This window comes from Equus przewalskii, chromosome 12, assembly GCF_037783145.1.
Source record: "Equus przewalskii isolate Varuska chromosome 12, EquPr2, whole genome shotgun sequence".
Lineage (NCBI taxonomy): Eukaryota > Metazoa > Chordata > Mammalia > Perissodactyla > Equidae > Equus > Equus przewalskii.
Genome location: NC_091842.1, coordinates 5,460,738 through 5,485,012, shown reverse-complemented (window position 1 = coordinate 5,485,012; position 24,275 = coordinate 5,460,738). Strand labels below are relative to the sequence as shown.

Sequence of the window (24,275 nt, the reverse complement as noted above, 5' to 3'; positions counted from 1 at the left end):
AACAAGACAAAAGTTTATTCCTTTCTCACTTAAAAGTCCAGGTGAGCATCTTGGCAGCAGGAAAGCCTCAGGTTCCCACTCTGCCATCCCTAGGGTGTGGCTCCATCCTCATGGTCCAAGATGGCAGCTGGAATACCAGCCATCAAATTCATATTCCAGACTACAAAATAGAAGAAAAGACAAAGAAGAAGGGGTAAAGAGTTTGTAGTATCTATCTTTAAAGGAAGGTTCCTGGAAGCTTAAAACCCATTAGCCCTTCTGGAATTTGATGGTGGCAATAGTTGCACAACTACGCGAGTTAAGTTGAAAACCACTGAAATTCCCTTTAAAAGGGTGAATTTGACAGTATGTGAATTATATCTCAATGTAATAAAAACCTCATTAGTCAGAACTTAGACACATGGCCATACCCAGCTGCAAGAGACTGGAAAATGTGGGCTTTATTCTGGGTGGCATTGTGGCCAGCTAAGACCTAGGGCTTTCATTTACTGGGGAAGAAAGGAGCGACCAATATGGTGGGCAGCTAGCAGGCTCTGCCACAGTGAGGGAACACAAAAACGGGACTGAGACACTTAGTAGGTTTAGATTTTATCCCTCAGCTCTCCCACGCCAGCCAGAGTCCTGGAATCGGTGCGTTTGTTTTCATGAGGGACGTCCCCCTGATTTCTTATGACCAAGGTCCAGTTAAACAAGAGCAGGGCATCCTGACCCCTGGCTGGAGAACACAGCCCCAGAGGGCCTACAAAAGTCAAGATGAAGATGTTTTACTGATAAGGCTTGAAGGAAGTGATCAGCCACCCTTGGGATCTGGGCATCAGAAGGCCATCTGGTCCCCAAACAGAGGCATCAGCATCATCTGGGAACTAGTTAGAAATGCACATTCTCAGGCCCCAGCCTGGACCTCCGGACACAGAAACTGGGGGTGCGGCCAGCAATCTGTGTCCTAACCAGCCTTCCAGGGGCATCCGATGCTGAAGCTTGAGAACTGCTGCTCAAAAGTTCATGTCCTGGGACCCAGTACCGTCTTCACTGGGTTGGATTTTGTTCACTAGTGTAACTCTCGGCATCTGTAACAGTGACCGGCACACAGTAGGGGCTCAATAATTATGTGTTGACCGAATGAAGGAGATATTGTTGCCTCTCATTGAAGGGAACACTCTGGTGAAATTCACTGCCGCTTTCGCCTTCGCTGTGGGGACATTGTTAACACCCCTCTCCCCATCATTCCCCATCTCCAATATCACACTCCAAATGAGATATTTATTTTTGAACTTAGGGCTGAAGGAGCTCGCTTCACCCCGAGAAACAGATATTGTATCCGTCGAGGTTCCGTCAGGATCCAGATGGCACATTCAAAATAGGATCATTTGGGGAGAATTTATTTACGACATAGCTTACAAAGGTGTGGATAACAGCAGCCAAGTTGTTATCACCCGTGACTGGAAGGAGTGGGGAAGGCGGGCCATCAGAACCCAGGAGGGCAGAGAGCTAGAGGGATGGCCTTCAGTTAAGGGAACAGCCAGCCCAAGGCAACTTGACCTTGAAGGAATGAGGAACTGGGCATGGCAGGGGAGATAAATAGTCCAATCTCATTCTCCTCTTTTCCTCTGATCTATGCGAGGGCTGAGCATAGGATGAACCCAGCGAGAAGCTGGAGGGCAAAGGAATCTGTTGGTATTGTCTATACAGCTCCACTCCCTGGACAGAGTATGGCCCAGAGAAGGGTTGAGAGGAGATCTGACGTGGCAAAGGGGAGACATCCGGTGTAGACGCATTTCTTTCCCTGACTATAGGAAGGACTCAACTGACGGTGTTTCCCTTTTCACTTTGCCTGCCAGGAAGCTCTAAGCCAAAAAAGAGGCTTGCCTAGAGCCACCGTGTTAGCCTTTGACTTGCCTTTTGACTTCTTTTGTCGCTAGTTGTCACATCTTTTTCATTTAATTGGCCCTGATTCCTTCGTCCTATCTGAGTTGTCATCATTTTGTTATGTAGTTTCCTTTTGTATGCCATCTCAACCTTTGTGGCAGGAATCCTGGCACATAATTTTTTAAACTAACGATAAAAATTATCAAATGGCTACTCTGCACCAGACATTATAATAGGTGCTACAGAATGTAGAAAAATAGGCGGATGCAGCCTCTGTTCTCAAGGAACCCCAGTGTATGCGTTGAGGGCATATTTCAAGGGAGCAAAGACTCCGCTATGAGGGAGAATAAGGTTGAAGCCGTATGGAGGGAAATGGACTTGCTGTTGTCTCTCTAAAGATGGGTGAGATCACACGTCTGTTTTGTCTGCTAAAGATGAGCACAGGACTTGGGTCTCTGCTTGTGTGATCAAGTCCAGTTCACGCTCAAACCGTCCAGGGGAATGATAGGAAAACCCAAGAGGGCAGGCTTCCCTCAGCATCAGGCCCCAAGGGCAGGTTCGCAACCCACTCCCGTTGTCTTGATGTCACATCCATGGTGACAAGGTCAGCGAGGAGGAACCACTGGTTCAGCTCCTCCTTAACGACCTCTGGACAGCAAGGCTGGCCAGTGGAACTTTCCAGAATGGTGGAAACATTCTATATCTTTGTGATCCAATATGGCAGCCACTGGCCACGTGTTGGGCATTTGAAATGTGGCTGGTGCGACTGAGAAACTGATTTTTTCAAATTGTGGTAAAATACGCATTACATAAAATTTACCATTTTAATCATTTTTAAGTGTCCGGTTCGGTGGCATTAAGTGCATTCACATTGTTGTGCGACCCTCACCATCATCCAACTCCAGAAGCTTTCCATCTTCCCAAACTAAAACTCTGTCCCCATTAAACACCGATGTCCATTGCTCCCTCCCCACAGCCCCTGGCACCCACCATTCTCCTTCTATCTTTATAAATTTGACGACTCTAGGCACCTCATATCAGTGGAATCACACGATATTTGTCCTTTTGTGACTGGTTTATTTCACTAAGCATAATGCCTTCGAGGGTCCTCCATGTTGTAGCAGGTGTCAGACTTTCCTTCCTTTTTAGGACTGAATAATATTCCGTTGTATGAATGGACCACATTTTGTTTATCCATTTGTCTGTGATGGACTTTGGGTTGTTTCCACCTTTTAGCTATTGTGAATAGTGCGGCTATGAACGTGGGTGAGCAAATGTCTGTTTGAGGCCCTGCTTTCACTTTTGGGTATATACTCAGCAGTGGAATTGCTAGATCATAGAGTAATTCTATGTTTAATTTTTTGAGGGATTGGCATACAGAGGAACTGAATTGTACATTGAAATGTAAATAGCCACACGTGGCTAGTGGCTACATAGATGGACAGCACAGATACAGAACATTGCCAGCCCTTGGCCGGGCTCCTTTGTGGCCCTTCCCAGTCAATTTGCCACACCCCCAGGTAACCACTATTCTGGCTTCTGTCGCTAGAGATGAGTTTTGCCTGTTTCTGAGCTTCACGTAAGCGGAATCATAGATGTCCAACTGTGTGCAGCTTCTTTCACTCAGCACAACATTCATGAGAGTCAGCTAGTGGTGGGCTGGTAAATATTTGACAAGAGGCTCTCTGAAAAATTTAAAAACCTGATTTGCAGCGTTCGCTGATGCCCACAGTGTGAATACTCCCGCCACGGCCGATTTGTGACGTCAGCTGGCCTGGACGAGCCAGGTCCAACACACCACCAATCACGCCTGCTGTGGTCGTGTCAGGAGTGTGTTTTGCTCCCTGTTCACGCCCCACAGGAGCTAAGGGCAGCCCACTTTTCCTCTAGTGCAGGTTTTCCACATTAGCTGGGTTCCCCTTAGCTGTCCCTTTTGGGAGGCCTGGATTTGGAAAAACTAGCTCAGAATACATGAGCCTCGTCACCTGCTCCCTCTTGCCTTGGTTCTTCTCTCCTCCCACTATCCTCATCCGCTGGAAGTGGACGCTTGCCCTTCTTATCTAGCACTTAGGCACAATGATAGAGTCACCAGGGTTGCATATGTTAATAGAACCTAAGGGAAATTCGGAAATAGCCTTTCTTCCTGACCAGGCTTGGATTTCAACACCATTGACTTGGGATAGATGCCTCAGAGAAGTCAGTTCTGAGACAATGAGTTCCTTGTTCTGTTTCTGTCCTGTCATTCCCTGGGGCAATAAAACCTCACAGCTCAGCCCAGGACAAAAGTCGACAAACTACAACCATGGGCCAAATCCAGTCCCTTGTCCATTTTTTGTGTGGTCCACAAGTAAGAATGCTTTTCACACGTTTTCGACTGAGATATAATTGACATACAACATCGTGTAAGCTTCACATTGCGGAAATCAATGTGTTGATTTGACGCATTTACATATTGCAATGTGATTCCCACTTCAGCATCAGCTAACGCCTCTAACATATCACATAATCATCATTTCTTTTTTGTGGTGGGAACAATTGAGATCTAGTCTCTTAGCGACTTTGAAGTTTATAATACAGTATTATTGACTATAATCACGAGCTGTGCATTACATTACCAGGACTTATTTTTCTACTGGTTGCAAGTTTCTACCCTTAACAACATCTCACGGATCTCCCCACCCCCAGGCCCTGGTAATCTCCAATCTACTCTCTGTTTCCATGAGTTCAGCTTTTTTAGATTCCACATGTCAGTGAGATCATACAGCATTTGTCTTTCTCTGTCTGACTTATCTCATTTAGCATAACGCACTCAAGGTCCATCCATGTTGTCACAAACAGCAGAATTTTCTTCTTTCTCGTGGCTGAATAATATTCCATTGTATGTATACACCACATCTTCTTTGTGCATTCATCCATTGATGGGCACTGAGGTTGTTTCCACACCTTGGCTATTGTAAATAAAGCTGCGATAAACATGGAATTGCAGAGATCTCTTCCGTATCCTGTTTTCCTCTCTTTTGGATATATACCTAGAAGTGGAATTTCTGGATCATATGGTGATTCTATTTTTAATTTCTTGAGTAACCTCCATAATATTTTCCATAATGGTCACGTTTTCTAGTGGTTGAAAAAAGTCAAAAGAAGAGAATTATTTCAGGACACATGAAAATTATATAAAATTCCAATTTCAGGATCCAAAAGCGAGGTTATATTGGAACAGCCAGGCCCACTTGTTCTTGGAGAATCTTTGGCCACTTCTGTGCTGCAACCATAGGGATGGGTAGTTGCAACGGTCTGATCCTCAAAGCTTAAAATATTTATGATCTGACCCTTTCAGGAGAAGTTTGCTGAGCCCCGGACTAGGAGGTGGAAGGCTGGAAATGGACATGACTTCAGGTAGAAGTGAAAGACTCCCCAAAAAAAACCACAAACCAGCACGTAAAAATGCTTAAAACACCGCTTCCGGATCACAAAACAAGATGGTTGTCAACACAGTCACTTTGTATTTCCTGCCTTCTCTTCCATGGTCATTGCTTTTCTTCCTCTGTTTGCTTTCGTTGTATCATTTTCTTCACCGTTTTCTCAATTTGGGGGGACCTTGTTGTACAAGGCTTGGCAAAAGCAAGAGCCACGTGGGGAGGCCTTGTGGAAAGTGCCCAGTGGCCTCGGTTCAGTTAGTGATGCAAGATGGGCACTTTCTGCTTAATTTAGCTTGTTTTTGGCTTTATGCCACCAAAAGAGCCATGACACAGATGCCAATAAAATAATAACACTAAGAAAGGTGAAGTTGCCACTGTAACAAGCACAAAAAGGGAGGACCGTGGGAGAGCTCACCAGGAAGCACTTACAAAGGTCCTAAGGGAGAAGAGAACCTGACACACCCTGTGAATGAGAAGAAGGCCCTGGAGACAGGTGCCCAGAGCCTGGGGGAGCTGGTGAGAGGAGAGAGGGAGGGTAGACAAATATTGGGGGCCTTTGTCAAAAGAACATTGAACTATATCAAACTAAAAAGCTTCTGTACAGCAAAGAAAACCTCAACAAAATGATAAGGCAACCTAAGGAATAGGAGAAAATAATTTGCATATCATATGTCCGATAACGGGTTAGTATCCAAAATATATAAAGAACTCATACAACTCAACAGCAAAAATACAATCTGGTTAGAAAATGGGCAGAGGATGTGGATAAATGTTTTTCCAGAGAAGACAAACATATGGCCAACAGGTACGTGAAAAGATGCTCAACCTCGCTAATCATCAGGGAAATGCAAATCAAAACCACAATGAGATATCACCTTACACAGGTTAGATTGTCAATTATCAACAAGGCAAGAGATAAGCGTTGGCGAGATTGTGGAGAAAGGGGAACCCTTGGGCACTGTTGGTAGGAATGCAAATTGGTGCAGCCACTAAGGAAAACAGGCTCCCCCCCAAAATTAAAAATGGAACAACCATATGTCCAGCAATTCCACTTCTGGGATTTATCCAAAAGAACCAAAATGACTACCTTGAATAGCTATCTGGACAGAGAAAAGAGGGGCGACCACTTGGGAAAGAGAGCGGTGTGGCCATTCACAGGGGAAGTGACCGACTAAGGTGGTGAGGGTAGAGATGAAGAGAAATGAGAGCATGGGAGCAAGACTTCCAAGGCATAACCCACAGAATGTGGTCATCAATTGGATACAGGGTGCGAGCAAAAGGGAGACACTCGGGGTGGCCTGAGTTTCTGGCTGGTGCAGCCACGGCCAGCGCCTGTTCTCCATGTTGTACATGTATTAATTCATTTAATCATCACATCAACCCAGCAAGGTAGACACTATCACCAACTTGATTTTACAGATGAGGAACTGGAGCCACAGAGAGCTTACATAACTTGCCCAGGGTCACACAGCAAGCAAGAGACTGAAATTTACAGCCAGGCGGTCGTCTGGTTCTACAGTCTCTAAGCAAACCCGCTACACTACAGTGATTCTGTGCAGTAAAAACCAGGCTAAGAAAAAGAAAAAGAGAAAAATCTGTGGCTACTGATTACAACTGTCTGCAAACCCGAGGCCCTCAAGAAGACCAAAAGATCGTTCAAAGAGGTTGTGGGGTTTAAGGTTGCGTAGGGTTTTCATTGCCTCTGAAATTCACTTGAGTTCGTAGTTGAAAAAAAAAAATAGGCCTGGGATGGTAACGCATCTGAGACAGGCAGCGTTCAGGGGTTTTGGGTCCCGTATCTCGAGGGTTTGATGTGGCATCTTCAGGATTCTCCTTTATTACTTCAAAACTCGCTGCCGCCTGGGCGTTCTAATTCTCAGCCAGAGCTGCGTGGAGGGAGGGAAAAAATGACCCTGTTTGGGGACTCTTGAAGAGGCAACTTTCCCCGCTTCACAGTGAGGCTCAACGTGCCGTCGTTGGTTTGTGGGAAAGGATGTTCGGATACTTTGAACACATACCTCTGAAGTCGTTCACTCCCAGGCAAGCAACGCCCATCGTTTGCCCTTTTATTCCTGCTGTTCAGATTTCTGTGAGTCATTGAGAGACTTCCAAGTGGGATACTAAATTCCCCCTGTCAGCCCTGTTATTCCGTCCCCGAGGCTGTCACATGGCAGGCCCTGGGCTGGGTTACGCAGACACAATTCCCATTGTAACCCTAATGGCTGGGTTAAATGTTCAATAAATATTGATTGACTGACTGACTGAATGAGTGAGTGAGTGAGAAAACAAGAGAGGTAAAGAAACAAGTGTTGGAAATACAGCGTGATTTGGGCTCTCCGGGAGGTAAATGCACCGAGCTATGGAGGCACCGGGCCAGTGTGGGGACATTGGGCAAAGAGAGGAGTCTACTTCTGGGGTGTGTCTTAAGGACAGAACAGCATTCTCTTTAAAGGGGAAGACCAGTGGCAAGTGTTAGAGGCTGGGGTGTGCGTTAGTGCCCAGAGGAGGTAGGGGTGGGGGGCCGGGCGAGGACAGCAGAAGCTGGGTCACGAGGTCAGGGAAGGCCAGGTCCAGAGTTCGGACTCTGTCCAGTCGCTGTTAGGAGCTCCCTGAAGGTTTTTTTCATTTAACTTTCTGCTGGGGACATTTCAAACACACAAACATAGCTGGACGAGTGTAAAGACAGCAGCCCCGCGCCCGTCACCAGCTTCAGCAAACTTTCAACTCAAGGCCAATCTGGTCTCACCTCCACCTACTCCTTTTTCCTCCCTTATTATTATGAAGCAAATTCCAGACTTCCTACCATTTCATTCGCAAATATTTCATTGTGCATCTCCAAAAGATAAAGGAGCACGTTTTATTTGTTAAAAATCCACATTACCACCATCCCCCCAACTAATGAACAATTCCTTAATATCTTCAAATATCCAGTTCGGCTCAAGGTTTTGAATGGAGAATAAACACGGTCAGATTGATGTCTTACAAAGATGGCAGGAGGGAGGAAGGATGGGGGCAGGTGAGGCAACCGCCAGAAGGGTGTTGCGTTCCTCAGGATGAGAGCTGATGGTGACCTGGCCTTGGGCTGAGCCGCAGAGATGAGGCAAAGGCACAGGTGTGAGAGGCATTGTGGGATTCAGTCCCCGCCATGATGTGGAATCTGATAGATGCAGAGGGGTTGGTACAAAAAGGAAGAGGTGGTGCCCTGGATCGTCTGACTTTCTGGGCCTTTCCAGATGGCCATGGCACATGCCCGCACATCCCGTCTCTTTACATCTGCTCGCATCATTTCTTCTGCTTGCAAACCCCTCCCACTCTCTACTGAGCCTGATGAAATCCTGCTCATCCTTCTGGTCCAGCATATGCTTGTGATGAAAGGAGGATGAAAAGCTCTCGCACAGTGTATCAACCGTGTCTTTTCGTTTCTGCATTGTGATGCTTTCACACCTGGGGGTTTGCTGACCCTGGAAGGATGGCCCCTCCTGGGGTTAGCTAATTCCTAGAGAGAGCAAACAACTCAATTCATAGGCAAACCAACCAATCCAGAGTTCACGCCTCCACCCCCTCCTCTATGAGGCCCTCACACTCTGGGCCACTATCTACCTGCCCTAATTGCCCAGGGCCAGGTACCGCACAACTAGGGACAGCCCCTCCGCCCCAAAGCCCACTGAAATTATCTAAGCCAGCCAACCCTAAGCCTGCTGGCCCTGCCTCACCCATTCCTTCCTGCAGAAACCACAATAAAGGCTCTTGCCCACAGTTCCACCCTCCTTCTGCCTCCTGACCGACCCTGGTGCTTCCCCATGTGGCCCTGCATGGCATGGTATGCCCCTTCCTCTTGGGAACTGTAAGCAGCAAACTATCTTTTCAATGTCCATCATCTCCTGATCTGCTGGCCTTACTACACCTCACGTTTTCTGTTAATATTTAAAACACACAGCTTTGACCTCAAGTGTGTGTAGCATGCACGGCTCACATGTTTTAGGCAAACTCTTTGGCTGGCCTGCAGGGCCCTTCTCTTGCGCACACAGTTTTCCACCTGGAAGTCTGAGTGAAGACACCATTGTGCATCCATAATGAGAGAAATGCTGGTGATTAAGACCCGGGTTTCAGGAAATTTCAAGTATCCCAAACTTCGTTCAGTGCAAACCCAGTTCTGCCATGCTAGCTATGTGACTCTGGGTCTGCCACTTTACTTCTATGAGACTCAGTTTCCTCATCCGTGAACAGGGTCCTATCTCTTTGGATCATTGTGAGCACTAAATGCAATAATGTACGGACTGAGTTCACTGAGCTGGACATTCAAGAAAGAATGAAAATCACAATTGCCTGTGACAGTGGTTAGATCCTCAGATATGAGCACTGAGCCCCAGGCATCTGAGAGAAGAGAAGACTGTGGCCTCTCTCCTATGAGAAGCTGGCAGCACCATGGGCTTGAGTTCCCAAGGGCTGGCCACTCAGCCCTATCTTTTTTTTTTTTTTTTTTTTTGGGTGAGGAAGATTGGCCCTGAGCTAACATCTGTGCCAATCTTCCTCTATTTTATGTGGGATCCCACCAGAGCATGGCCTGACAAGTGGTGTGTAGGTCCACACCCAGGATCCAAATCCACGAACCCTAGGCCACTGAAGCAAATCGTGCAAACTTAACCACTACACAACCATCAGCCCTACCTTTTGGTGTGAGCACAGCAATTACTGACACAATAGTAGCAGAATTTGGACCTAATCATGGCAAAAATGAACTTTCCTCCTTGGAGACGAAACCCACAATTAACCAGGGAGAGATGCCCATGTTCGTTTCTGCACTTGCCATCCTCTAAAACGCTTGGGCCCGGAGATGAGACCTCCCTTTCCCCTGAATGTCTTCCTTTTGTCTTTTAATTAACCACCAAACACTCTTGTCTGGGAAGATCCCCTAATCAAGATACCCAGGGAGTCACCAATGGCCACGCTCAAGGAAGGATGATGAGAAGACCGTGAGTGTGGAGCCCACTAGACCTGTAGACGATTCCAGGGGACTCAATTTAAGCTTTTCAGACCTACCCTCCCTCACCCCTCCTTGGCTTCCTTGAAAGGCAGTGGTGATTTCAAAGTCTCCAGAGACAGCTGTTAGCTAAATAGTCTGTGTGTAGCAAAGAATTGAGCTTACCCAGAGAGAGGTGTGGCCTTTGCCCTCAGCTAAGCCTTGGAAGGTCCTGCCTGATAAGAGTGTCTGTTTACCTGGGGGCCTTGGGCCCTGCCGGACAGTCTAACAATGTGACTTAGGGCGGTGGCTTTGGGCCACGCAGTATCAGCTTGACTTCTGGAGGGGCTGGAAACTGACATCAGCACCTGGGGAGTCAACCATGTCTATGTGATGGAGCCCCAGTAAAAACTCTGGACACAAGGCTGGTGGGGCTTCCGTGCTTGGTTGTCACACATTGTTGCTGGGAGATGTTAGCACTGCCCATGTCTCCACTGGGAGGGAACAGCTGGAAGCTCCACATCTGGAATCCTCCTGGAGTCTGCCCTCTGTGTGTCTTCCCTTGGCTGATTTCAATCTGTATCCTCTGCCGTGATAACCCATAACCTTAAGTATGACAGCTCTTGGTGAGTTCTGTAAGTCCTTCCGGCTAGTTCTCAAACCTGATGGTGGTCTCGTGGACCTCTGAACTGTGCACTTGATGCCAGAAGTGGAAATGGTCTTGGGGACCTCCAGACTTTGCTTCCTGCCTTCCCGGTGACTCTCCTCTTCAAAGTGGTGACAGGCCCAGTGAGGGGTTGGATGACGCTCTATCTCGTGATAAATGACTCATGGAAGAGAGCAGGCCCTTGCGAGGAGCATCCATGTCCACACCCAGTGGGAGCCTGTCCAAGGAAGGCTGGGGCGTAGCACCTTCTTCCAACTAAGGATCTGGATCAAACACTGGCCAGGTGTGGTGGATGCTCCACTGTGATGGGCGTCCACCCCCACTCTAGTCTTCATTCCTCCTCGCATCTCCTTCTTTTTATTCAAGTATTCATCTGGTCGCAGAGAGCCAGGGCAGGAGGGGAGCCCCCACTCCAGCCCAACCCCCGTCCCAACTCCAGAGGGTGGATTCTGGTTGGTTTCCACCAGTCACAATAATTCCAGTGCCCTCTCCAGTGACTGGCTCCAGTGTGGCCATGTGGTATAATTCTGTTCATTGAGATGTCTTGCTCCTAAGGGACACTCGGAAGAAAAGAGAGACTATCCACGGAAGTTATGTTTTGGATATAACACCTAAAGAGCGTCAGCCATCTTGAAACCACTCAGGTTGCCCTCTGAGGTCCAGCCAACACGCTGGCCCTGCTGACACTGTTGAACAGCTGGATACACCCACCCATCCCTCCAGATGCCTCGCTATGTGAGATAACAAATGTCCCTCTGATTTAACCCAACTTGGGTTCAGATTTTCTTTTCCTTCCAGAAGACATCCTGGTAGGCCAGGTACCAAGGCCCCTGGGGACCAGCATGTGAAGTGGACATAATTACCCCTTCTTTGTCATGGGAGACACTGAGAGGAATTATTTCAATTAAGATGCAAATAACATAAAACACACTCAAATATTTGGACACCATGTCTTCTCAGACAAGAGAAACAATAGAAAGAATAAACAAATGGGACTTCATCAGACTAAAGAGCTTCTACAAGGCAAGGGAAAACAGGATTGAAACAAAAACACAACGCACCAACTGGGAAAAAATATTTGCAAGTCATACGTCTGACAAAGGCTTAATCTCCGTAATATATAAAGAAATTGCAAAACTCAACAACCAAAAATCGAACCCGACCAAAAAATGGGCAGGGGATATGAACAGACATTTCTCCAAAGAAGATATACAGATGGCCGATAGGCACATGAAAAGATGTTCATCATCGCTGATCAACAGGGAAATGGAAATCAAAACTACACTAAGATATCACCTTATACCAGTTAGAATGGCAAAAATAACCAAAACAAAAAATAACAGATGTTGGAGAGGTTGTAGAGAAAAAGGAACCCTCATACACTGCTAGTAGGAATGCAAATTGGTACAGCCACTAGGGAAAACAGTATGGAGATTTCTCAGAAAATTAAAAATAGAAATACCATATGACCCAGCCATCCCACTACTGGGTATCTATCCAACAAGCTTGAAATCAGCAATTCAAAGAGACCCATGCACTCCAATGTTCATTGCAGCATTATTTACAATAGCCAAGACGGGGAAGCAACCCAAGTGCCCATCGACTGATGATTGGATAAAGAAGATGTGGTATATATATATATATATATACACAATGGAATACTACTCAGCCATAAAAAAGGATAAAATAGTCCCATTTGCAACAAGATGGATGGACCTCGAGGGTATTATGTTAAGTGAAATAAGCCAGATAGAGAAAGACAATGTCTGTATGACTCCACTCATATGTGGAAGATAAACAAACACGTGGACAGAGAGAACAGATTAGTGGTTACCAAGGGAAAAGAGGAGTGAGGGGTGGGCACAAAGGGTGAAGTGGTGCACTTCATAATATGACTGACAAATAATAACGTACAACTGAAATTTCACAAGGTTGTAAACTATCATAACCTCAATAAAAAAAAACACTCAAACAGATCAAACAAACAATGGGGCTCTGTGGAAATACATGAAGACCACCCGAGTGAGATTAAACAAGGGCTATTTGCTCAGTGCTTGCTGGAGCAAGGGGACAGCAACCATCACTTGTGTTTGGCAGAGATCCAAAGGCAGGCAGGAGGGGCCGGCCCGGTGGCGCAGCAGTTAAGTTTGCACGTTCCGCTTCGGTGGCCCGGGGTTCACTGGTTCGGATCCTGGGTGTGGACATGGCACCGACTGGCAAGCCATGCTGTGGCAGGCGTCCCACATATAAAGTAGAGGAAGATGGGCATGGAGGTTAGCTCAGGGCCAGTCTGCCTCAGCAGAAAAAAAAAAGAGGAGGATTGGCAGCAGTTAGCTCAGGGCTAATCTTCCTCAAAAAAAGAAAAAATTAATTAAACAACAAAAAAAAGGCAGCCAAGGGAGTGGGAAAGCTTGAGAGTGAAAAGAAGGAAGCTTCAGGTGTGCCCTGATTGGAAGCTGTCCGCCTGGGGAATCGAGGCGGGGCTTCCTATGTGATTGCTTAGGGAAGCATTTTTGGCTTCTCTGGTTGGTCCTGAGTTGGAAATGGGAGGGACCAACAAGTAGGGATGGTGGCAGTTATTGGTCAGATCCTGGCTGGTTGCTGCAGAGGTTGTGTGGGTCAGAGTTCTGTTTTAATATAAGGTCTGGCCATTGTTGGTGTGTATGTATATTCAGAGGTGATTCACGCCTGCTCCAGTTTTGGTTTGATGCAGGGGCATTTCTTTCCGTCTCTTTCCTCTCCCTTGCAAAGTGTGGGCTCCTCTCAATATGCACAAAGACAACCAACCAACAACCACCAGGGCTGCAGGCTTTCCCCCCCCGACGTCCAGTGAGGGGCTGGGACGCCTGCTCCCAGAGCCTTTCTCCAAGGAGCCCCCAGCCAGTGGCATCCGAAGGGCAGGGATGGGGAGCAGACCGCCCCAAGTACAGGCAGGTGCATTATCTGCTAAGGATTTAACAACAAGAATAAACTCAACCCAACACTCGTCCGCTTTTTATAAGCACTTTGTGCCAGCAATTCTCAACGTCAGTGATAAAATACTCCTCTTTGAAAAAAAAATACTGTTGGTTTAATCCTTAGACAATTGCTGCAACTGGTGTTGAGTTTTAAGAGTATATATATATAAATCCAAATTTGCACATTTTTATTCCTCAAGCTTTAATAAGCATTGCATTCTACATGGACGCTCATTCAGAGAGCTTGCTCCCAGTTAGGGAGCTGGGCCCCGCCACGCACGGGCCCACTTGCTGATGGTTCACTGTTGTCCGAACTGACTTTGGACACGGTTTGTATCCCTCACCCTTGTGGTACAACTACACGTTCTGGGGACACTGGCTGTGAAGACAGACAAGAAACTTGAGTTTCTTCAGTTCTGACCTCTCCCAGGAGCCCCTGGTGAGTTTTCCTTTGGGTTTAAAATTTAAAACGGTGAAACAAAGTGTGAACTGCGAGGTGTGATGTCTTTCTCAAGTGTAACTTTTAGTCCACGTGTGAAAAATTTTGCCGAATTGGAATAATATCTTTAAAAATAGAGAGATCTTCTTCTTTGCAAAATTGTCGATTGTTTTAGAACTGAAGAACAAATCTAGAAAATAATTTTTTACATCATTATTACAGAAAACAAGTTTGTCTTAAAGAGAAGAGGAGTGTTAAAAAATAATCCAGTTGGCTTCCCACGTGCTTAACCCGCCGAGCCCCCAGCGCAAAGGCCAGAGGCTGGGATGATTCTGTTTAGAGTGGGTCACACACGCCAGCCTGACGGACAGCGAAGGGGGACGCGTTCTTCCAAACACACAGGCCAATTGGTGGGTGCTAGGGGCTGGGGGAGGTGGAGGGGGAGCTCCCGCTTAATGGGTACAGGGGGTCCTTTGGAGATAATGAAGATGCTTTGGAACTAGACTGAGATGGTAGTTGCACAATAGTGTGAGTGTGCTAAATGCCACTGAATTGTTCACTTTTTTTTTTTTTTGAGGAAGATTAGCCCCGAGCCAACATCTGCCGCCAATCCTCCTCTTTTTTTGCTGTGGAGGACTGGCCCTGAGCTAACATCCGTGCCCATCTTCCTCTTGAATTGTTCACTTTTAAAATGGCTAATTTTGGAGGCCGGCCCGGTGGTGCAGCGGTTAAGTTCGCACATTCCGATTTGGGGGCCCGGGGTTGGCTGGTTCGGATCCCAGGTGCAGACATGGCACTGCTTGGCACGCCATGCTGTGGTAAGCGTCCCACATAACGTAGAGGAAGATGGGCACGGATGTTAGCTCAGGGCCAGTCTTCCTCAGCAAAAAGAGGAGGATTGGCAGCAGTTAGCTCAGGGCTAATCTTCTTCAAAAAACAAACTAAATAAAATGGCTAATTTTTTGTTATGTGAATTTCATCTCAATAAAAAGAAGGGAAAAAACAAACCTCATGGGCTACACAGAAGAGGTGCAACCACCAGAATATGAACCAAGAGGTGAGAAATGCCTCCTGTTGCTTTACAGAGGAAGAAAGGGGGGCTCACCGGCCTGGGGAAGCTGGTCGCAGCTAATACAAGCTGGACATCCTAGGTGACCGTGCAGGGGGCATATTTGGCTTGCTTGGTTTGGTCCTAAGGTGGAAGCGGGGGCAGAGTCGGGAGGCCGGCAGATGCTGGCCGGTTGCTGCAGCAGTTGTGGCTGGGCCCCCGGCTGGCTGCTGAAGGGCGTGGGTCACAGTGCTACGGTCATCTGTGCTCCTGGTTTTGTTAGTTCTTGTGTTCAGTGTCGGGCAGTAAACACACCTGTCCCCACGCAGCGCAGCGAGCGCCACAGAAGGGCAAGGCGGCACGGGACAGCAGCTCAGTTCCTGTCAGCGTCTGCACCAAGGACGTGGGCTCCGAGCGTCAACTCCTGGTGGCCCGGAGGCCCGCCACTTAGGACCAGCAAGTCCCTGCAGGACGCACACAGTTGTGAGCTAACCGGAGGCACAAACACTGCTCCAGGTGCTGCTAGGAACATGTCTCTCCTCTTGTCCCTGCCCGCTCCCCTCTCCACCCCCGCCCTGACCTCTCGATGCCATTTCCACATCTTCACCCCCAGGCCTGCCTGCATGCACCCCACCCACTGGCGCCCTGATTATCACCACGAGAGGGGCCTTGAGTGGGAGCTAGGCTTCCCGCTGGTGGAACATTCTTTCCCCATGCAGTCACGCCCTGTTCCCAGGAGGGCTGAGGCTCTGGGTGTGGGGCACGCCAAGAACACCTGGGCCCAGTTGCCAGCGACACCCAACATCCCCCAATCGGACCAGGGACACAGGGCCCTGGATTTAGTTTCTGTGGAGAACAAAGACCCTCCCTCGACCAACCGAAACCTGAAAAACAAGCCCAGCCCTGCAGGACGAGGGCGGCAGGCACAGGAATGCCAGTGACATTCTTCTCTTTTGCCCTTGGCCCCAGAGATAAAGGCTCCTAATCTCCTGTCTTGAAGAAAAATGTTCACGTGAGCACATTAGGAGGAAGGCAGGAGCCAGGGACCCGACTGTGCTTTCTCAGAACCTTCCAGCACAGGAGAATCTCAGCGCACTGGAGGGGAGGCGGGGAGTCCCCAGCACAACACCAGGGGCAGGATGGAGGAGAAGGTTGGCCACGGTGCGGGGCTGGCTCCTCCTGCCAGGGGGAGGTGTTGCGGGGCAAGGCCCAGGCCCATGTGCCAAAAACAGGCATGCCCGGTCAGAACGTGCCAGCTGTGTGAACTGCCCGGCCTGTCCGTGGCTCTCCATCTCCTTGGTGGCCCGTGGCCCAGGCCTCATCAATTCTTGCCTGGAGACGGCAGCAGCCCGTTCTGCCTCCTCTTTGCTTGCTCTGGGGTCTTCAGTAGACTCCCCCCCAAAATTTACATTCACCTGGAACCTCACACGGTGACCTTATTTGGAAATAGGGTCTTGGCAGATCTCATCAGTTAAGGATCTGGAGCTGAAATCATCCTGGATTTAGAGTGGGCCCTAAATGCAATGGTTGGTGTCCCTATAAGAAGAAGAGAGGACACAGAAAGACAAGGGGAAGAAGCTCATATGAAGATGGAGGCAGAGTCAGGAGTGAAGAGGCTACAAGCCAAGGGACGCCTGGGGCCACCAGAAGCTGGAAGAGGCGGGAAGGATCCTCTCCTGGAGCCTTCAGAGGGAGCATGGCCCTGCTGACACCCTGATTTTGGATTTCCGGCCTCCAGACTAAGAGAATATATTTCTGTTGCTCTAAGCCCCCAAGTTTGTGGTGATTTGTTACAGCACCCACAGGAAACTCATACTCTTGCCACCCCTAATCTGGGCCTCCAGCGGCCGGAGGGATCTCTCAGGTCAGATTAAATTCCATCCTCCTTCTCTGCAGCGTTTTCCCATTACATTCACAACTTTTCTTTTCTTTTCTTTTCTTGAGGAAGATTAGCCCTGAGCTAACATTGGCCACGCATCCTCCCCATTTTGCTGAGGAAGATTGGCCCTAAGCTAAGGTCCATGCCCATTGTCCTCTACTTTATATGTGGGACACCTGGCACAGCATGGCTTGATGAGCAGTGTTGGATCCGGGATCCAAACCAGTGAACCACAGCCGCCGAAGGGGTGCACACGAACTTAACCGCTACACCACCAGGCCAGCCCAAAGCATTACATTCAGAATAAAACCCACCCTCCCTCCCACAGCACTGGGCCCCGTGTAGTCTAGCCCCTGCCCACTTTCTACTCGTCTCGGCCCTCACTGGACACCACCCACGAACCGTCACTTCCTGGAAAATTTTTATTTCTAGAAACTTCTGTTCCCAGAAAACCTGCTGAGCGGGTTCCCATCTCAGGACCTTCACGCTTACTGTTCCCTCTTCTGGGAACGCCCTTCCTCTGGATCAGTGGATCTCCACAGGGGGATTTTGCCTCCCAAGGGAAGTTGGCACTGTCTGGAGCCATTTTTCGGTTCTTACTTCTTGGAGGGGGAGGAGGGTGTTACTGGCATCTGGGTAGAGGCCAGGGAGGCTGCTCATCACCCCACAAGGCACAGGATGGTCCCCACAGCAGAGAATTATCCTGCCCCCGATGTCCATAGTGCCGAGGTTGAGAACCCCGCCCTAAATCTTTCCATAACTCAGTCGGCCTTGTCTGTCAGGCTTTGCCTCAAATGCCACCTCCTCAAAGAGGCCCTCCCTGACCATCCTTTGAAACGGGGCACCTCCTGTCACCCCCTTATTACATCATATTGTTTCACTTTCTTCAGGGTCCCTATCATCATTTGAACCATCTTGCTTGTTTATTTTTGCTTGATGTCTGTCTCCCTCTGCTAGGATATCCCGGCAGATTTTCACAACCACTGCGGGTGGAAATTTTTACTCTCTAGCCGTCTCCCCACCAATCCTCACCCCCACAGCCTCCAGGGAGTCATTAATTGAAGGCTTGTTCTTTCCCATTTAGCCAACAGATATTTTTTCCCCTCTCCTAGGTCTTTGTGTGGAGGTGAGCGTTGCCGGCCCGGACCTGTCTGAGCAGTCGTCACTCCGTGCAGGTTGACTAGCATTTTCTGGTCCTGCCAGGGCTGTGCGGGCGGCTGTGGAGTCAGTCGGCCCAGCCTCACACGGAACAAACTGTTCTCCGTGAATGCAGCACGCCAACTGGGTGTTTCCTCCTGGTCCAGACACGCAGCCCTGTAGCAGGAGATGCTGGCCCCGAGTCCCAGCACGGACCTCCACCTCCACCTGTTTCAGAATGAGAATCTCAGAATGACAGGAAGGGAGCTGCCATGGGCTGAATTGTGTCCTCTCCAAATTTACGTGTTAAAATCTTAAACCTCAGTATCTCAAATGGGGCTATTTCTGGAGATAAGGCCTTTAAAGAGGTGATTAAGAAAAGGAGGTCAGATGAGTGGGTCCCAATCCATTATGACCGGGGTACTTATAAGAAGAAGAGAGTAGGACACAGACACACACAGAGGGAAGACGATGTGAGCGCACAGCGGGAGACGGCGGCCATCTGAAAGCTAAGGAGCGAGGCCTCGGGAGAAACCAAACCTGGCGACACCTTGATCTTGGACTTCTAATCTGCAGAAGTGTGAGAAAATAATTTCGTGTTATTTAAGTCACTGGGTCTGTGGCTGTGGCATGGCAGCCCTAACAAGCGAATATAGGGCCAAACTAGGCTCGAACCCCTCCTCACTCATGCACTCCAGGGCAGGTCTCTGAATTTCCCCAGGCTTCACTTTCTCCACCAGTAAAATGGATATAATAAGACTGCATCTATTTTATAGAGCTGCCGTGAGGAGTGAATGAGACAGAGTCAATATTTCTTGAGCACTGAGTATGTGCCAAGCTTTTGCTCACAACATATTATGAACTTCTCTTGTCTAATTCCGTAAGACAACTCTTTGAAATAGGTTCCATAATACCCATGTTACAGTTCAGGAAACTGAGGCCCAGAGAGATAAAGCAACTTGCCCAAGACCCACCGCTGGTAAGTATGGCATCTACAATTTGAACCCAGGTTTGCCCGACTCCAAAACCCAGGTGCTTAACCATGATGACTATGACGTGCCTGGCACACGGGAAAACCCCAGTAATGGTTAGTTCGATTCTTCTTTACAACAGGCTGAGCTTCATAAAGTCTCGATAGAGGATGTAACTTTAATCACCATTAAAGAATTGAAGAAGCCTGGCCCAGTGGCGCAGCAGTTAAGTGCACACGTTCCGCTTTGGAGACCCAGGGTTTGCCTCTTCAGATCCCAGGTGCGGACATGGCACCGCTTGGCACACCATGCTGTGGTAGGCATCCCACATATAAAGTAGAGGAAGATGGGCACGGATGTTAGCTCAGGGCCGGTCTTCCTCAGCAAAAAGAGGAGGATTGGCAGCAGATGTTAGCTCAGTGCCAATCTTCCTCAAAAAAGAATTGAAGATCATGTCTGTAGCTTAGAGTATCTTCAATTCAAGTCTATAAATCTTTACAAAGTACCTCCTGTGCTCTGAGCAGTGTTTGAGGCATTGTGGGGACAGGCTGTCCCCTGAAAGCTTATCACTTATTTCTGGAAAAGGCACCTATTCCCTAGGGTTTCCTGAAAGGCAGGAGAGCATGTCTGTATTAGTTAGCTATTGCTGCATAACAAATTATCTCAAATCTTTGCAGAGGTGATTTCTGTGGCTCAGGAATGTCAAAAGGGCAAAATGGGAATGGCTTGTCTTTGTTTTTTGGATCTTTCTTAGTATTTTCTTATTGTGGTAAAATATACATAATATAAAATTTATCTTAACCATGTTAAGTGTACAGCTCAGCGGCATTAAGCGCATTCACAGTGTTGTGCAACCATCTGTACTATTTCCGGAAATTTTTCATCATCCCAAGCAGAAACTCTGTACCCGTTGAACAATAATTTCCATCTTCCCCTCACCTCATTATCTCTGCTTCTTAATGTCTGGGTCCTCAGTTGGAATTCTGAAGGCTGGAATCATCTTCTTCACTCACTTGTCTGGCAGTCAACACTGGCTGGAGCAGCTGAAATCTTAGCTGGTGCTGTGGGCTGGAACTCCTACACGTGGCCTCTCCATGTGGCCTGGGCTTCCTCAAAAAGTGGTGGCTGGATTCTGGAGGTGAGCACTGAGAGAGAGAGAGAGAGAGAAGGAGAGAGAGAGAGAGAGAAGGAGAGAGAGAGAGAGAGAAGGAGAGAGAGAGAGAGAAAGTCAAGCAGCAGCTGTATCCTTGGGATGACCTTGACCCAGAAGTCATATAACATCACTCTGGCTGTGTTCCATTGGATGGGGCAGCCACAAGGTCCAGATTCATGGGGAGGGCACACAGATTCCGCTTCTCAGGGGAGGCAAGCCAGTCAATTTTGGTAAGAAGAGCACTTAGGATGGATACGTACATTGGTGAGACCATCCTTGGAAAACACAATCTGCCACACTGAAGAGGCTGAATACATAAGTGCTGAGAGCTTTCCAAGTACGGATATGACTGGAGGGATGCGGCTGAGCATGGAGGAGGTGAATGCTGGCCTTGATAGGAATATAAGAATTTTTCATGGCAGGGAAAAGATAGCAAAGACAGTCAACACAAGCTGGACAACAGCCCGAGGCTTGGCTACTCCTGTTGACGTGCGTGGCCAGTGCTATAAGGCTGAGCTTCCGTGGGGGTCAACAAAGTGATGCCTTGTGGCCAACAGAGCCACCAGCAAATCTGACACATATATGTGGGAGCGGGAGCAATGAGCCCAACACAGAGCTAGTATGGAGATAAGTTTACCACCTAATAAAGGTGTTCTCGATGAGGAGAAATCGGATGCTTCCATAAATGATGCCGAGACGATTGGTTGGAGTATAGCGAATACGAGTATAATCCGACTTCTTAGCTCTCATTTTATAGTTTCAAAATATGTTCCAGATGGATTAAAGAATTCAATTAAAAATATGGAGCTCGGGGCTGGCTCCGTGGCCGAGTGGTTAAGTTCACACGCTCAGCTGCGGCGGCCCAGGGTTTCGCTGGTTCGGATCCTAAGGTGGAGAAGTGGTTAAATAAACTATGGGATACATCCGTATGTTGAAATACCACGTGATCATTGAGTCACGTTCTTAGATGATGTTTAAGGATACAGGGGACATGCTCATGCGGTATTCAGCGAAAAAAGTGGACTGTAGAATATCATTATTATGCCATGCTATCCTTGGCTGTCTTTCTAGCAACAGCTGAAGTTCTGTTTCTTACTAAGTATTCAGCTAAGTGTTTTTATAGGGATTACATCATTGAAAATTTCCCAGTGACCCATGAGATAGGTACAGCTAATATCCCCATTGGGCAGGGTAGGAGACTGAGACGTAGATAAATTCATTCATCTGCCCGAGGTTGGGGAGCTGGGCTTGGAACCCAGGTCTGCCTCGCTTCAGAGCCCTGGTGGAAAATCACGCGGAGGCTGTGAATTTCCCATTTTGTGAAAAACCAGCCCCTCAAAAATGAATGGAGCAGAGGGACAGTGGAGGGATAAGGATGCAAATGTTAGCTCTGGTTATGTGTGGGTGGTGAGATGATTTTCCTCATTTTCTACAAATTTATGTTCCTTTTGGAGTAAAAAAATTTATAGAACATTTATAAAAGAATGAGTATACGCTGTATAGAAGTCCACACAGGCATGTCATAAAGCCCTCTCCTCTCTTGGGGTCTCTGAGTGATTTGTGACGGGGAATTCTGGGGGTCCCCATGAAGGCACACCTGCAAATGCCCAGAGGGGTGTGGCCACCAGGAGACGCCTGCAAACCCTTGATGGCAGTTTCTGAGATGAATTGCCATTGCCCTAAGGGCAGCAGACGCAGCTACAAGGGACCCTGTGGGACAGGACAACGCTGTTCTTTATTTTTAAGGAGCACCCCGCAAGGTGGTCCCCCTGACTCACCCTCGGGCACCCCTCGCCACCAGAAAGGCCACCAGGTGGCGCCCGGGAGCCTGGCTCGCCGGCTGGTCCAGCCAAGCAACGACCCTGGTTGCCATGGGAACAGCTGGGCGGGGGCGGAACCAATCTGGACCCGCTAAGGGTGGCCGGTCTCCTCCGTCTGCCGCTTGCCTATTTTCATGCCCCACCCCATTGCCCCCAATCTCGTCGCCCCACTCCCACGCCCAGGCCTCGATTTCTCTGTCTTTAAAAGGCAGAGACCGAGGAGGAGTGAAAAACAAAAAGAAAAACTTTGAAGCACTGGGGTTTTTTTCTTTAAAAAATTCTGGAATAGTTCAAACATACAGAAAACTATAGAGAGTAAATTAAACGCTCGTGTACCCTCCACCCAGAATTAATATATGTTAATATTTTTGCCTTACACGTTTCCGACTTTTATTTTAAGAAATCCCCTTTGCACCCTTCCTGGATCCCATTCTCCTCTCCCTGGAGGCAACTGCTACCCTGAAGGTGGCCTTGTCCTTCCTGTCTGTGCTTTTATACTTTTACTACCTTGGTGGGTAGCCGTAAACAATGGAGAGTATTGTTTTTCGTGTTTTCAAATGTACTCTTTCCTACCATGCATAGTCTTCAAATTGCTTTTTCACTCAACATGCTGTTGAGATTTATTCTTCCCTTTTTTTTTCTTTTTAAGGATTGGCACCTGAGCTAACATCTGTTGCCAATCTTTTTTTCTTCTTCTTCTCCCCAAAGCCCCCCAGTACATAGTTGTATATTCTAGTTGTAGGTCCTGGTGGCCGTGTTATGTGGGACGCCACCTCAGCATGGCCTGATGAGCGGTGCCACGTCCACACCCAGGATCTGAACTGGCAAAACCCTGGGCCACCAAAGCGGAGTGCGTGAACTTAACCACTAAGCCATGGGTCTGGCCCCCCGAGATTTATTCTTGACAGATGTTCATTTTAACTGCCTTATGGAAGTCCTTTGTTTTAATATATCCATTTTTATTTTTATTATTTTATTTTATTTTATTTATTTTTTTGCTGAAGAAGATTAGCCCCGAGCTAACATCTGTGCCAATCTTCCTCTACTTTGTATGTAGGTCGCCACCACGGCATGGCTGATGAGTGGTGTAGGTTCACATCTAGGAGGTGAACCTGCGAACCTGTGCCACCAAAGTGGAGCACACCAAATTTAACCACTAGGCCACGGGGCTGGCCCCTCTATTTTTATTTTTAAAAAATATGTTCATTTATATTGTTTCTAATTTTTGCTATTGTAAACAATACTGCAATGAACATCTTTGCACCCTGTTCCCCATGCCCCATGCAAGAGATTCTCTCCGGAATACGTCTAGAAACACAGGTTCTGGGTTGTGAGGTAGGAGCACCCTCCAGTCACCAGGGGTTGCCAGTTGCTCTATAATGAAAGAGTCAGTTTATACTTCCCCCAGCAGGAGGTGAGTTCCCTTTTCCCCAGGTCCTCACCAGTACTTAGTGTTATCACCCTTTCCGTTTCTCAGCTTGGTGTCTTCTTGCCTGTTCCTCAGGGAAGTGAGAGGTGGCTCATTGCTAACGGTAGCTGGTCTTTGAATTGAATTCCCAAGGGACATTGAAAAACATGTTTTGCAACTTCTGCTTTTTGCACAGACCTGTGGGCAGCAGGACAGGCTCCTGCTCAGGGTGCCGTCGGTTTTCTCCAAGCGCTCACAGCACGTGAGAATGAATGCCCTTGACCACACTCTTTGTCACCTCTGTTTGTCACCTCCCTTCTAAACTGAGGCTCCTTCCTCACTGTGTTCTTGGTCTGCCCACTCCCAGCAGGGTCAGCAGGGTCCACGGTAGTTTACCCCTCCGTTTGCTTGATAGCAATTCAAGTTCCATTCGAAGTTCCAGTGGACCCCCGATGTGTGGGAATTCAGTGAGATTCAAAGCTGGGAGAAGGTGGGCATGTTGTATCTGAGACTTAGTAAGTGGTGACGCCGACAGCCCGGAGAGGCCACGC

At 48.0% G+C, this 24,275-nt stretch overlaps 1 long non-coding RNA gene across 1 annotated transcript; it reads right to left on the bottom strand.

The window, feature by feature from the left end:
- Window positions 1–22,364, bottom strand: LOC139074943 (uncharacterized). Its single transcript, XR_011524972.1, has 3 exons — window positions 22,275–22,364; window positions 20,283–20,488; window positions 1–160 (listed from the first exon to the last, which is right to left on the bottom strand). It is a non-coding gene; the product is annotated as an uncharacterized lncRNA (long non-coding RNA).
- Window positions 22,365–24,275: the final 1,911 nt, after the last annotated feature.